The following is a 16331-nucleotide window of genomic DNA, read 5'->3' as shown; positions in this document are numbered from 1 at the left end:
TTTATATCCAAGGCCTGAGAAAACTGCTGCACTTTCCTCCAAAATTGCAGGAAGTATCAGAGTAACCCCCACTCATTAAGGTAGAATAAGAACCATATTTTCCATAGGAATGGATACAATTCTTCAGATATTGTGACATTCAAGGATCTTGAAACTGAAGCACAATTAATAAAGGATGGTTCTCGTCTAACTTGCAGTTGAAAGGGCAGAAAATCCTAGCCACAAACAACACTAAAAAGTTAAAACTAAGTGAAACCCAACACAGCAAAAGTCCTGATGTGAGAAGCATTGAGCATTTTCATTGTTCTGCTTCACGTTTGAAGTTGTGTGAAGGCAGAGGAGTGGATCCTATAGTTGTATTCCTAAAAGGGAACTATTATTGCCTCCGGAGGAACAAGCCATGCATTTGAGCCCTGAAAATTTGTAACTTTAACATTGCATTGGGTCGGACCTGCTTTATTTCTTTTTTCATCTGTTGGCTTCCTTAATCCATTTCTACATTTTGTTGTTATTGTTGTTGTTGTACCAAAACTATATTTAAAAGCAAGGAACAGGAAGCTTTTACTTGGGAAGCTGAGGTTTAAGCATTCAGAGGCAAACAATGAACTGGAGAGATAAAGATGCAGTGCAAATGGTTGAGAGCAGACCCTTGCTAGTTTCCTGCCAAAGTTGACTTGCTAGCATGTGTGAGGCCATGATATGGACTAACAGTGCTATTTTGCTTTTATTTACTCCAATTTATTTGTTCCTGTAAGAACCCCTATAAAAACAAAGTGTGGGGACAAACAATGCAAGACTTGCCATCTCCTCCCTGCCAAGGCTTTTATTTCACACGTTATCAACTGTTTTCATCAGTGGAGCTCAGCCCATTCATTCAACTCTGAATCACAACCCAGATCATATTGCAATGGGGGAAAAAACTGTGTATGGCTTGTATCATTAAAAGAAGGAAAGATAGAAATATTTTCCTATCACTCTTTCTCTCTGTTACTTGCAAACAGATTCGCGGTCCTTTTCAACACTCTAAAATGGACACCATGCTCCAAAGCAATCAAATTACTAGAACTTTTTAAAAAGTAAGCTTGCAAGGCAATAAATAATTCTATCTTCATCCCCCTTTTTGGCCTCCTTCACCAAACAGGTATCCATGTCAAAGGAAAGCTCTTCAGTTGGGGTTTGTTTGACCTAGGTCATGCAAAGGTCAAGCTATTTGCCAGTTGTTAACACAAAGCTTCCAGCCAACCCACCCTCCAAATTCAGCTACACAGTCTGTTTCCATCTGCAAATGCACTATGCACATTGGATTTTTCTCAGTTTTGCAGGAACTAACAATCCCTTTACTGTGAAGTGGTCTCAGTGACAAATAAATAGGTCAAACACTCTTCAGTGAAACTGTAGATGCTGAATTTGCCAAATATGGAAATTGTAATGGATTTTGACTTTTTCATTTTTAAAAAGGCTCTTTAAAGTATTATTTTAAAACCAGTTGGACAGATTGCTTTATTCCACTATTGAACTTCAAGGGATGCTGTCTTTTAAGCAGTTTTAGGCAATCCAAAGTTATTTTTGCCCCTCTGAAAGAGATCAATATTTATTCAGATTGATTTTTAAGATTTACATGTGAAAAATAGATAAAACTGAATCAAATATAAACCAAAGCTAATTCTGTCAACTCCCCTGAAGTCAATAAAGTAAAAATAAATTTAGCAGATTTCATCTACCTGCATTTGAGAATTGTTTTACTTCATTATTTCTTATAAACTTACTGAGCAGAAATTTGCTTAACTCTTATCCAAGCTTCCTTAACTGAAACAATAAGACTCTCTATGGAATATTTTGCACTTGAATATTATCACCAGGATGGCATATGGCAAACTAGCAGTAGGCAGTTTATCTTCATCCTCTTTGTAAGCTAAAATTAGCACAATGCTGCAGCAGCATTCTACACTTGACTCAGGCCAGGGTGATATTCTCCCCGATGCTGTGTTCATTCCACATCCTGCGAGCTTCCAGTATTTAAGCAAATCAGTGGAAGGTTTATATTAACAATACATTTTAAAGCAGTAAAACCCTAAAGTCATGCCAACAGTAAGTAAACCAGCTATATCAGGAATCACCCTGAACAACCTTCATTCATCTGCCTCCTAAAATACATCATTCTTCAACTACAAAGTATTTCAAATGTTTACAGAGGTAAATTGTACCAAGTGGGATATATAAGACTCCCAAAGCAAGACACAATTACCTTCTTAAACAACTGAGGCTTATTTTCTACTTGTTTACCATATCCGGTTTTTCATGGTAGTATGCTCTTGATACTAAAAATGCATTGTTGTTAAGAATGAAGTATACACTTCCAGGGGATTAAATGAAGGTGATCTGCCAATGAGAAGAGCTTACTCTTTAAACAGGAAAGCAGCTACTGGCTAGCTCTTTGATAGGATCACAGCACAAACAATGTTTTCAAAAACAATGGAAAGAGGTTCAAATAATACATCCCTTTTAGTTGGCCTGTATCAGTATAATCTTCTCATCAAACAGTTAAAAATCAGAAATCTTCAGAAGAATTAACTCTAAGAACAGCAAAGTTGGCAAGTAAGCAGCAGACATATTTATATTAGGAACATAGAACATACGTTCATCTCCTTTGCCTGCCTACATTTAATGCCACTTATTAAGGCAAATGTTTACTAACAAGATCTTGCTGAAATGTTCACCAACCAGTATCAGATTGAAGTTTCTATTACCCCTGTGTGCTGGGACAGCTATATTCAGCTTGTTATTAAAGATTAAATCCAAGGTAAATAAATGCTGATATTGACAGCTGATTTATATCAGTAGATACAAAAGGCTTCATCTTTTCTTGAAAGGAAAAAAAGTAAAAAATAATTCCTCAAAAACTTATTATATATTTGACCTAGACATACTATTCTCAGAAGCTTAAAGTTTATCAAAGAAGAAAAACATGAAAACCCTCCTCAATAACCTGTAAGGCAACCTCACACATGGCCTAACTAAACCAATATTTCCCTTGACATTAACACATTAATCCATCTATCTTCAGCATTCCCTCCCCACACACCTCCTTCAACATAGGGGAGTGGGGATAAAGCAGAAATATAAACATTTAAATAGACAAATCACCTGGCAATTTCAATATTATCCAAATCAATGAGTTATGTATTCTATATCCAGTCAAAGAGTTGATATGCATATGGACCTTTTCAGCTATATCCATATGCAAAGGTGAAATCCATAATACAAGTTTACACAGATATTCAAAAAACTCAGATATTGAGAATGGCCTGTACTTTTTAATTGGTATATTTTCTCCTTACAGACCATAAAATTGTGTGGCATTCACCATTCTGCAAATTTCAATCTGTTTGTAATATGTTTATTGAAGTTTCTTCATTCTATCTAGGTTGGTAAACCAAGTTTCAACTCAGTTCTTAGAATTGCAAAATTTCAGAGCTAGAAGGATACTTTTCAGTCTTCTAGCCAATAAATTCCATCCCAATGAGCTTGCATGACTTGTCCAATCCAGAGCACATGGCTTGGAGGCTGTGGAGTGGGGAGCTTGGCCCACGGGAGGCTGCGGAGTGGGGATGCCTGGCCCACGGGAGGCTGCGGAGTGGGGATGCCTGGCCCAGCCTTTGAAGGACGGCGCTCTTAATAACTCCCCCCAATGCCTCTTCGACATGTAAAAGGTCACAATGGGAAGCGCACAGAAAGAAGGATTTGAAATAGAAACTGATCACTGTGAGCTGGTGCAACTGCATTCTCATGATGCTTCAGCCTTTGATTCCAAGACACCAGAGCAAGTAACGGCTCGATGTTTTAAAAGCGAATATTGATTTAGGTGATAAATCTATCTCCTCAGAAATTCATGGATTCTTAAACATTATTTTTTACTGAAGAATTATGTATATATTAGATATAGATATACATACGCACATACTCACTCACACTCACACTCACGTACATATGTTTGCATATCCATGTATAGAGATAAAGTAAACAACTGCTGAAACTGAATGGTGAGTGGTGAGTTATGGGTGTTTGTTTTCTTATTCATTCTATATTTCTGCATGTTTGAAAATATTCCTAATAAAAAGTTGTGGAAATGCTAACAAATAATATGTGGAAAAAGAATTTCAGTACAATGTTCCACAAACATTGCCCTCTATTTTTAATTTGTAATCACAGCAAATAAGTAAGGTCCCTGAATATTTTCACTGCATGGTGCCACAAAAGCCCAAAATCATCACCAAAAGCAAGGAAATTCCTCTCTTTAAAAGGAATGGCATCAAATTTGACTGTTAGAAAACCACTCTACTCCCTTGAAAAGAGGATTTGTTTGCAACTAATACCACAAATTCAAATTCAAGAATGTTACTGTCATGAACAGTGTGACGATTCCTCAGGAAGCTAAGTATAGAATTGCCATATGATCCAGCAATACCATTGCTAGGTATTACTCAGAGGACATGAAGGCAAGAACACAAACAGACATTTGCACACCAATGTTTATAGCAGCATTATTTACAATTACCAAGAGATGGAAACAGCCAAAATGTCCATCAACAGATAAGTGGCTAAGCAAGCTGTGGTATATACATACAATGGAATATTATGCAGCTGTAAGACAGAATAAAGTTATGAAGTATGTAACAACATGGATGGACCTTAAGGACATTATGCTGAGTGAGATTAGCCAGGAACAAAAGGACAGATACTGTATGGTCTCACTGATATGAACTGACATTAGCGAATGAACTTGGAGAATTTCAGTTGGTAACAGAGACCATCAGGAGATAGAAATATGATAGATATTGGGTAATTGGAGCTGAAGGGATACAGATTGGGCAGCAGGACTGATTGTAAAAATTCAGAAATGGATAGCACAATACTACCTAACTGTAATACAATAATGTCAGAACACTGAATGAAGCCTAATGTGAGAATGACAGAGGGAGGAGGGCTGGGGGCACAAAAGAAATCAGAAGGAAAAATAGACACTAAAGACTGAGATGGTACAATCTAGGAATGCCTAGAGTGTATAATGATAGTGACTAAATGTGCAAATTTAAAAATGTTTCTGCATGAGGAAGAAAAAAGGAATGCCAATAATGCAGGGTGTTGAAAATAGATGGTAATTAATATTTTAAAACTTTAACCTATGTGTGAGACAAGCAAAAAATATTTATTTGGTACAAAATTTATATTTTGACTAGTGCATTTCCTAATATAACTTATGTGGACATCTTAATACAACTCAAGAGTACTTGGAACCTTGCATAGGGCATGAGATTTTGTAGGTTTGTCCAGAGTGATGCCCAGATAAATGCCAGAGTGATTCGAACAGTGAATAGGGAAGTATTCGCAGAGTCCCCTTGGGGGAATGGTGAGAAAGAGAGAAAATTCAACTTCCCCAAGTGGAGAATTCCTGATATTCTCACTAGCAGTGGGGACAGCCAAAGCAATAGGCTGAGCCTCCAATCTTGGGGTTTGTTCATATGAAACTTAATCCTGCAAAGGATAGGCTAACCTACTTAAAATTAGGCCTAAGAGTCACCCCCAAGAGAACCTCTTTTGTTGCTCAAATGTGGCCTCTCTCTCTCAGCCAACACAACAAGCAAACTCACTGCCCTCCCCCTCTCTATGTGGGACATGACTCCCAGGGGTGTGGACCTTCCTTGCAACATGGGACAGAAATCCTAGAATGAGCTGGAACTCAGTCAGCATCAAGAGATTGAGAAAACCTTCTCGATCAAAAGGCAGAAGAGTGAAAGGAAATGAAATAAAGTGTCAGTGGCTGAGAGATTCCAAACAGAGTCAAGAGGTTATCCTGGAGGTTATTGTTACGCATTAAATAGATATCACCTTGTTAGTAAAGATGTAATGGAGAGGCTGGAGGGAACTGCCTGAAAATGTGGAGCTGTGCTCTGGTGGCCATGTTTCTTGAAGATAATTGTGATGATATGGCTGTCGCAGTGTGACTGTGTGGTTGTGAGAGCCTTGTATCTGATGCTCCTTTTGTCTCCCTTATCGATGGACAAGTAAAACATTATGGATTAAAAATAAATAAACAATAGGGGGAACAAATGTTAAAATAAATTTAGTAGATTGAAATGCTGGTGATCGGTGAAGGGGAGGGATAAGCGATATGGTATGTATGAGTTTTTTTCTGTCTTCTTTTTATTGCTTATTCTGAATTGATGCAGATGTTCTAAGAAATGATCATGATGATGAATATACAGCTATGCAATGATAGTGTGAGTTACTGATTATATAACAAGAACGGAATGATCATATGATAAGAATGTTTGTGTTTGTATGTGGTTATGTATCATAAATAAAATATAAATTAATTAAAAAAAGCAAAGGGAGGGGCAAGGGGTATGGTATGTATGAATTTTTTCTGTTGTCTTTTTATTTCTTTTTCTGAATTGATGCAAATGTTCTAAGAAATGATGATGAAGATGAATATGCAACTATGTGATGATATTGTGAATTACTGATTATATACGTAGAATGGAATGCTCATATGTTAAGAAATTTTTTTGTTTCTTTGTTGTCATTTTTTTTTAAAAATTAAAAATTAATAAAAAAATAAAAAGAATATTACTGTCTTGAGAGAGTGAAATAGTAAAAGAAATTAAAATAGCCAAAACAGGAGTTGTGCTGTCCCTGCTCTTAGCATAACTAGCCACAACAACGTTCATACAAAGCAGAGCAAGAAGAGACACACTCAATGAAGTGGGGGGGAGTGGAAGTGGGGAGTCAGCACCAGCAGTAATTCTGTAGGTGAAATAAGTGGTAAAGTTGATTTGTTATGAACCCATAAAATCCTCCCTGTAAATCTAGTTTAGCCTCCCCAGAGCTTCCCAGAATCAACCTTTCCTATTCACTATTAAAAGGCAAGGGATATTATGAACCTTATTTTACCAACTGCAATTGCTGTAAACCTAGTCCTCAAGATGTATAATATTTGGTAAAGATGATCAGTAATACTAAGGATTATGTTCCCATATCTTAAAATTTCCTAATGGCATGGTATCCTGAAATCCAAAGGCCTGAAACTGCCCAAGAGCTTCATCAAAGACCAGACATATCTGCGACAACATGAGAACAGAGATACGAAAAGAAACTTTGTTAGTTAGCAAACACACTCCCCATCTAAACTTGCTCCTGTGAGGAAATTCCGCCTCGGACCGCTGAGGACACTCAAACCTACCCCAGTCCGATCATCGGACAAGAAGTACATCATTTAACATGTCACCTTGACTGAGGCTGCAATTCTCCTTTGTCTCACATACACTTTAGTATGTGGAATAGAAGGAAAGTGAGCAGCTGTTGAAAAAGAATCTGTTGGGCCAAATGCCTGGGGGGTAAGAATGGTGACATCTGCAACCCAAGTGTCTTCTTACTCAATCTTTTGTTTCCTCATCTTTGCCTCCTTGACTAAGGTAACAGACTCATGACTTGGGACACTGAAGAGTGATGGACAATAGAAGGGACTCCTGTACGAGTGGAAATATTGATAGAAACCAGTTTAGAATGCCCCCCGAGCTAGCACCAATGGGCAAACAATCTCCATTGTAAAGACACTCCTGTACTAGATTCTCAATTCCTTATTATTTCATCACTCAGAACACAGAAATAAGCAACGGTGCTAACCTGTGTCTCTCTTTTCCATGGAGAAAATTAAATCAAATGATGATGATGATGCTAATGGCAGCTAACGCATATGTAATTCTTACTAAATTCTAATCCTCAGAACCTATACATAGGTCCTGATAGTACCCTTCATCTTATAAAAGCTTAGGTTGTTCTTCCTACCCAAAGAAATGAAATCATCTCATGCAGAACTCCAGATTTATTACAAGCCATTGAGGAAAGACCATTGGAAAGTTGCTTAAGTCCTAAGCATGTATGGAAACCCCCTCATTCTGAAAATTAATGAAGATCATAAACTGTAGAGTAGGTAACCCCTAAAGAGAATGGCATCAGGAGATATGTTTGTCCCAGATATGTCTAAATTCAGTGGTGAAGGGAGGAACAAACACTGCATTGAAGCTTCTTAAGGGCAGGGTCTGGTCTTATTCATCTTTGTAGTCCCAGGACTTAGCACAGTACCTGGTATTATAGTAGGTATTCTGTGAATGAATAAATGAATGAGTGAACAAATGGATGAACAAATTAACTCTAATGCTAAGCAGCTCCTGATCACTTCCTTCTAAAGTTCCTTCCTAAGTTCATTCTCTCTTCCCTGTTCCTAATGAAAGAAAGAACTGATGGAAGCACTGCAGAAATAAATGGATCAAGAAGGTATCAGTACCTGGCACCATGGGATCAACAATTCCATCCTGACCAAAAGGGGGAAAAGAAGTGTAACTAATAAAGTATCAGTGGCAGAGAGAGTTCAATTGGAGTTGAGAGGCTACTCAAGGTTGCTCTTATACAAGCTTCAGGTAGACCTTGCTGCTATCACAACCTGCCAACCCCCAGCCAGGACCATTTCAGCCAATCCTAAAGAACACCTAGGACCATATATAAGATTCCACAAGGGTTCCATTCACTAGAGTAACTTTCCAGAAACTGCAACCTCCAAATGGATCCCTGGTCCAGATAAGTCCTGAAACCTAGCCCAGCCTCTCCAGAACATCAGTTAGTTCCATCTCCCTACCCCATATTAATGAAAGACCCTTCCAATATCAAAAATTTAGAATTGCCATAGACCAAACACCCCTAAAGAGAGGTATGGAAAGATAAAAAATGATGGTGGAGTTATACATAGAAGATAGGATTTAACAAATGAATATGAATGCCGAATCATTAAATTGATATCTTTTTTTTTTTTTTAACATGGGCAGGCACCGGGAATCGAACCCGGGTCCTCTGGCATCGCAGGCAAGCATTCCTGCCTGCTGAGCCACTGTGGCCCACCCTGATATCTCTTTTAATCTCTAGTGTTCGAGAGCAGCTAGAAGTAAAAACCTAAAATCATGAAATCGTAACTCATGTCAAAATCTGAAATATGTTCTACAACTAATTGTGGTGCAGTGCTTTGAAATCTATAGCTTTTTTGTATTTATGTTATTTTTCACAAAAAAAGTCGATTGTGATGATAAAAAAAATAAGTAAGCCCTCTAGCCTCCTATATTCTGGAGCGGTTAGAAGGAAAAATATGAGAGGATCATATGGTAGCTCATGACCAACTTTGGGATCTGTCCTGTAACAGTTTAACTCTTAAAAAGTACTTTGAAAACTATTGGTTTTTTTATTTCTTTGCTTCGTATATATGTTATACTACACAATAAAAAAAAAGAAGGTATCCGTGACTCCGCTCCTTCTTAACCCAGCACAAAAGAAAGGTGTCATAGTAGAACCACTCGAGTGGCTCAGGTTTGCTGCTGTCCTGATTACAACCTGCTAAGACCTTAGGCGATTCTCACCTATGAAACGGAGCATGGACGACTGCCCTGCTGGTACAAGATCGGTAAAGGCTCACAAATTAATGTGGGTGGACATATTGTATAAACTGAAAGCATGGAAAAAATATGTTTGCGTTTTTTTTTGTTTTGTTTTGTTTTTAAGATTTTCCCATCACCTAGCATTGTACCGGGCATACACTAGGTGATCAATGAATATTTGTTAAATAATGGAAATCAGAACAAAAGAGCCACATGCATGCATTTCTGATCCTTTAAATCCCAATTCCTAAGACTTGGCTCAAAATTACCAGGGCAGACCTCACTAGAAGGAATGAAACCAAACTCAGGTAAAGTTGTCATTTATTTCTTTAGTTTAAAACTGGAAAAGTTACATTTAATTCCACATCAAACTAAATAATACTGTCAGTCTTAAGGGGAGAAGACTGATGAGGGTGAGAAGGATTTGAAAATCAAGCCAATGGCATACCAACTCTTGTGCCCTTCTCTCTGTACCCCCCTCCCCCCGAAGTACTCCAGGTCAGAAGCTGAGAAATGGCAGTGTCACTGCTGTCATTCTGCCCTCTGAAATAGGAACCTGGATTAGCTCTGGCTGACTGAAGCTTAGCCCAGATAAGTTCAGAGCAATGTTGATAGGCAGTGAGAAAGAATTTGAGGAAGTGACAAGAAATACCATATCATCCACCATAAAGAAAATTTTCCCACAAAGTGGCCGGGGAGGTGGCCACCCAACGACGGGTGCTCAGAAAAGTTCAGATAAATGCAGAAGTCTTTCATATTGCCAGAATAGAGAGCCAGCCACAAACAATTCATGGCCTTGCCACATCCTTCAGAGACTACTAGAAAGAAGGGAGACTACTCCCCTCCCCCAGTTCTCCATCATGCCAGCTGAGAGGAGCTGGGCTGGGTACTGTGCCCTCAATACCAATGTCTGCAATGGGCCAGGATACCCAAGGCAGCCGACTCACTTCTCTGCTCACTTCCTTCTAATGTATCAACCAGAGAATCACCAATAATCCTAAGGATGTGTTTTGTTTTGTTTATTTGAAACAAAGATTCTAGGTTACAGTCTTTCTGTGCCATGTCAGAAATAAACTCTTCCTAATTTCATTCACCAAGTAATGGACATCATAATAATGTGCAATGGCATCTGTCATTGCAAAGATTTCCACAGTACTTCACAAAACTTTCATAGAAAAGTAGAGGTCAGCAAGCAGCTATTCTCCAAAGAAATTCACAGTAAAGAAATGGGGTCTAGCAAAAGGAAACTGGGGAGAATGGAACCCTTCTATCTTGTTCTTGTTTTTGTTCTTTCAACAGCAAGAAATTCCTGTTGAATATATATGGCATGGCTTTCTTTACTTATTTTTAAAACCTTCATTCAAAGGATCTGTTCTCAAAAAATCTATCCAAAACTAATCTGAGATATCACTGAGAAAATAGGTACTTTGAGACATAGAGTAAAAGCTCAAATATTTGTAGGAAAAAATACTCTGTATTATTAAACAATACCAATGGCTACTAAAAATGGCAGGTTGGCCCGGATCTCGGCTTGTTAACCTTCTGGATAAATTCCATAATGTCCCAGGGTTCTAAATCTCTCTGCAAGAAACTCTGGCTTGCTTTCTGCTCTCTCAAATTGCTCCACAACTTCTACCTAGAGGGAAATTTAAGTCACTAATATCCAAGAGGTTTCATAAGAGCCACTGTTGTTAGCAGACCACATTTTCATCCTGGGTAGCCAGGGAAATATTTCAATGCAGTCTTAGAGTACATTTTTGCCAAGAACTCTTGGAGAACATACCAAATAGGAAATGATTAGAATTACATTTACTCACCCTCACAATATTAGCATTAAATTATTAGTTGTATTAACAGCTTGCATTTACATTAAACTTGCAAATTATATAGACTCTTATTTCCATTCTGTGAGCATCTCAATTTTTTTTCTCGGCATGCATATCTAATCATTTGCTTACCTCTTATCATTCCGGGAACCTACAGTTCTTAATTCCATGGATTTCCACAGGGCAAGAATCTAGGCCACTGTTTATGCACAGAAATCAATTCAGCCATCACTACACTATGCATCAAAACAACATTTTAAGAGCAAAAGTTGAAGACAGTGGCATTGAGCCAAAGCACCTCTCTGCAAAAGGAAAATGCATTGGGGTTTTTAAGAGCAAATAGGGCAGGTTGCCTAGGCTTTATGCCTCACAAAGAAATTGGGAATATTTAATTTAATCATGATGAAAATCTGGACCTAAAGACTTTGTGCTGAAAGAAAAGTACCGATCACACATTCCCTGGCCCACTTCTGGAGTGCCCCACATAATCACCAGGTCAATTGTCTCTTTGCCCCTAGTGAGACCACACCACCAATGACACTTTTATGTTTTTAATTAGAAGCTGAAAGAGCATTTTGGCAGCACGAGTCTATTGAATTTTTTACAAGATCTTCATCTCTGAAACATAATATTATCCTGAAAGTTTCAAAAGAAATCATATTACTAAAGTACCATAAATCATAGAAACATCACAGGCTCCTACAATTGTATTCAATCTACTAACTATACCATTCACAAATTACAGCAATCTATGCAAATCCCCATTAAAGCAATAAAAAAGTTTCTCCCCCATATCATTTTCCCACAGTCCAAATAAAGGTGATTTAAGAAAATCTCGCAGGGGGTGTGCATATATTGCCATTTCCCACAGCAAATAGGGTGTTTTCCTCTGGGAATAAAACATTTTCTTTAAACTACTGTTTATAGCCCTTATCAACTCTACAGCAATAGAGCCATCAAGTCCAATCTCTTGTGGAAAAAAGTCAAGGTCAACAAGTACTTGCATTTTTGTTTATCTTTAGCTGCAATTGCTACTGACATTCAATTGGGTAATAAACATGAGTCTGTCAAACGTTCCCCACAAACAGGTGATCCAAAAGCTATCTCAGAACAAGGCCATTGCCAGGTAATCAAACAATCCTGTTATAACAATTATGATTTAAGTACATTTATTTATAGATGCAAACAATGGTCAATCTGAATGAATATTGTCATAGTATTTTTCTGCGGAAATGAGAGTAAAGAACAGACTTCTAGTATTTCTCATCAGCAATATGTATACCATGATGAGCAGTGCCTCATTCAAAGAGAAGTATTTCTCCTCTTATCTTTCTATTTAAAGGCAATTTTGTGTGACTCCATGTAGCCATGTCCCTTACTATGCCAGCCAGGTTCCTCAGCCCAGCTGCCTCTCTGCCTGAAAACCAATTCTACGGTTCTGGGTGTGGGTATCTATTTGGAATTGTTGCATTATTCCTTTAAGCCAGCATGGTTGATACATTAGAAAACACTTCATTTTAACTTGAAAAATCCTAGAATTTGTTCAGCATGTTTAATTCTAAAGAATCTGATAGATATGTGAAATGAAGACCTCATCCATCTTTGCAACCCATTACAAAACCCACTGATATCAACAGGAGTTCCGGCATTCAGATCCAGGCAGTACATGGCTCCATGCCATATTCAACTTACAGATTAAAAACAGAGACTGTTTCAGCTGCAAAGCAAGACACGTTAAACCAACTGCCTCCATGTGAAATATGAAAATCAAATCTAAGGACTATGGCTACGATCTAAGGCCCAAAGCCTCTGAGCTGCACAGTGCAAACCTACTGCCTCTGCTTCGATTATGAAAAATGAGCCTCAGGAATATTCTTGGGTCCTGAAAGTAATGCCTCCACTTCTTGCTATGTGGGTTTTATTAAACCTTCTGTCATTTGCTAAAGCAATTAATGTTCTCCAAAGCTGACTCCTTTGGTATCAAGAGCATCAGGATATCTGCAGAGTAAAGAATGCATTTCCTAAAAATACACAAACCCACATCCTGGGAAAGAAAGTGAAAACTAAAAGCAAAACAGACAAAAACAAAAACAAAAGATTCTGTATACACAAATCAAAGTACACTATTTGCAAAGACTACTTTCAGTGTACACATATTAAGTTCCAGAAAATGGCTTTTGAGTCAGTTTTATACTGTTTTAGTATTAAAAATTTGTGCATTCTTGAAGATTTTGGCAAAAAGTGAATGTAACCAGAGTTGTATCAGTAGGCACAAGGGGGTACTATTTCCAATCACAGATTCAATTAAGGTTTAGGCAGGTAATTTGTATATTCTACATAAAAAGAGAAATTAGCAGCCTAGGAAATGAGAAAGGCTGAAGGGCACCAGGACGAGAATCCAGTGGGAGACCATAAACATGAAGGTCTGTGAAGCAAAACACCCACTCTGCAAATACTCAGGAAGTGTTCATCAGTCAGTTGTCAGGCAAAGGGGGAAGTCACCTCATTTTCAGAACAGTAAACTGATGAAATGAGTCACCAAATTCCCATGATAGTTTGGCTGGCCTCTTTCTTTTCACCCAGTCCCTGGTCCCTGTGGAGCCAGAGCCTTCTCAGAGGGAAAGCAGCAAGGCAGAGAGAGAGAGCAAGAGTGTGGGGACCGGACATCTGCGAGCCATCCTCAGGAAGGGGTGGGGAAAGTATCACTTCCCACCAGCCAAGGGTGTAGGGAAAAAGGCACCGTCAGCAACCACCGCTGGATTTTCCCCACATCTAGAGAGGTGAGGCTACATTTAAGAAGCAATGAGCATGCTGGGCGGGACCGGTATATCCTGAAATCTTGGAGTGGTCCCAGGCCCTTCCACAACCCACCGTGCCTCACAGCCAGTTGATCTCTCAGTCCAGTTATGCCTTTCTCTTCATAAGCTCCTCCCTCTGCCTTAGTTCAGATCCACAACATTTCTGAGTAACTGTAATGCTGGCTGTAGCTTTTCCCGCATTGACGGCCCCATCACTCAGTTCTCACTGTACCACAACGTACTTTAAATTCTTGTGACTCTCTATTCCAAACGAAATGCAAACGTCTTAGGACGACAGATATGCTCCTCCAAGGTCTGATCCAATTACCTCTTGGGCCTCACCTCATACTCCTCCTTTTCCTCACGCTGTTATCTGCTCACTCTGAGGCAAACACAGCCACCTCACAGTTTCTCCATCCTTCAAACCTTTACACAAGTGAATGTCTTTGCCTCACATGCTCTTCTTCCTTGCAGCATCTTCACTGATCACAAATTTCCATCACAGATTCATCCCTGCACCCCTCTTGGGGGAACTAGGTGGGAGATGGGGAATAGAAAACAGATTTTTCCAGGACTAAATGGTGGGGATGGGAGGGAAGAAATGAGGTAGTAGTTGCCAAGAGGGGCGAGGGGCGTGTTGAGAAGGACTCATATCCAGGTTGCATTCGGGCTCGATGAGAATGCGTGCTGTGACAGGTTCAGGAAGCCTTCCATGGAAAGGACAAGGGATAAGCCACGCCTATGCGGCAGTTGCTGCTCCTCTGCCAGTTTATTAGGTGCTAGTCCTCTACTTCCAGATTATACTGAAACTCCTCAATCGTGGGACTTAACCTACATATGTCAGCTGTCTGCCCCTCACTGGACTGCTAGTCCTTTTTCTTTTCTTTTTTTTTTTTTTTTTACATGGGCAGGCACTGAACCCGGGTCCTCCGGCATGGCAGGCGAGCATTCTTGCCTGCTGAGCCACCGTGGCCCACCAGGCAGTCCTTTTTGACTGAATTTTCCACATCTAGTGCAGGGCCTGGTAAAGTGTGGACATTCACCTAATACATATTAAGTTAATGAGTGGCGCTATTTCTGTTTTCACCTATTCTACCTTTGGCTGTATTACCTCTCATAAGCTTTAAATCTACAATATGATGCAATAACCTGTATGTGTGCTACATTTACTTCTTTCACTAAGGGGATGTTCTTGGTGCTGGGATGCGGTAAACACCTATTGACAACATCCAGCTCCCTCCAATTTCATAAATTGGCATTACTTCCACTTATTACTTCCATTTTTAAAGAGCGTAGCACCTCAATCTTCCCAGTCTGCCATCCCAGTTCAGCCATTTTTTGGCATCTCTCTTTTAAACATCACTTCTCTGATACTCTAGCCCCATCTACCCTGTTTCAGGAGACAGTAACCAAACCCAAGAGAGCCTTCTTGCGCCCATTCTTTGTCTCAGGTGAAAGTAGAAAAGATTGAATAATAGAGTTGACCTGCCATAAAATGATCAGAAGAAGGAGATATAAAAGTGGAGAAAGACCTCATGGCATCATGAATAATCAGCACCTTGGGTTATATTAAAACAAGCTGTTATCTGTTTCAACCATGAAAATCAAGTCTAGCTTAGATAACAAGGTGTTAACAAAGTAAGAGTGGGCTGAATATGTATCCAGACATTTACTCAAACCCACCAATCAAATATTTTTCAGGCACTTATTATATTTGCAGCATTGCGCTAGGAGTAAGAGGAGTCCTGCAGGTGTTGAGGAGGATGCATTCCCTGTGTGAGAACACATGAGAATTTCTTTTGGGTTCTAACATCAGTCAAAGGGATTCTTCTAAGAAATTTACATGGGCAATTTAAGTCTCGTTGCTAATTATATTCCCTTCTTCACTTTGGCTACTAGGAAGCTCAGAACCAAGTTAGCTGTGTGCTTCTAGAAGTTGTACATGATCTTATAATTCATATTACTCTGTACCATCCATATAGCTGGCTTATATATTTTCCTTTTCCTTTCTAATTTCTTCACTACTTTCTTTATTCTGTTGCATACTATATACTTTTGCTTATTTCCTCTAATCCTTTCTTCTAATGGAATTGGGGAGGGGAGAAATATAAATGCAACTTGAAAGTAAGATATGTCTTTTCCTCCCAAGGTATTAAAGTATAAAATGTTGTCGAGGTGTTACTTGTCCTGGCTCTCATAGATGCACTTTAATAAGGGCACACAAGGAA

At 38.9% G+C, this 16331-nt stretch overlaps 1 protein-coding gene across 3 annotated transcripts in view; it reads right to left on the bottom strand.

The window, feature by feature from the left end:
- The window catches only part of MEIS1 (Meis homeobox 1), a 152182-nt gene that overhangs the window by 95949 nt on the left and 39902 nt on the right, over positions 1 to 16331 (bottom strand). The window lies entirely within an intron of this gene.

This window comes from Tamandua tetradactyla, chromosome 17 (assembly GCF_023851605.1).
Source record: "Tamandua tetradactyla isolate mTamTet1 chromosome 17, mTamTet1.pri, whole genome shotgun sequence".
Taxonomy (NCBI): Eukaryota; Metazoa; Chordata; class Mammalia; order Pilosa; family Myrmecophagidae; genus Tamandua; species Tamandua tetradactyla.
This window is presented reverse-complemented; position numbering and strand designations above follow the sequence as displayed.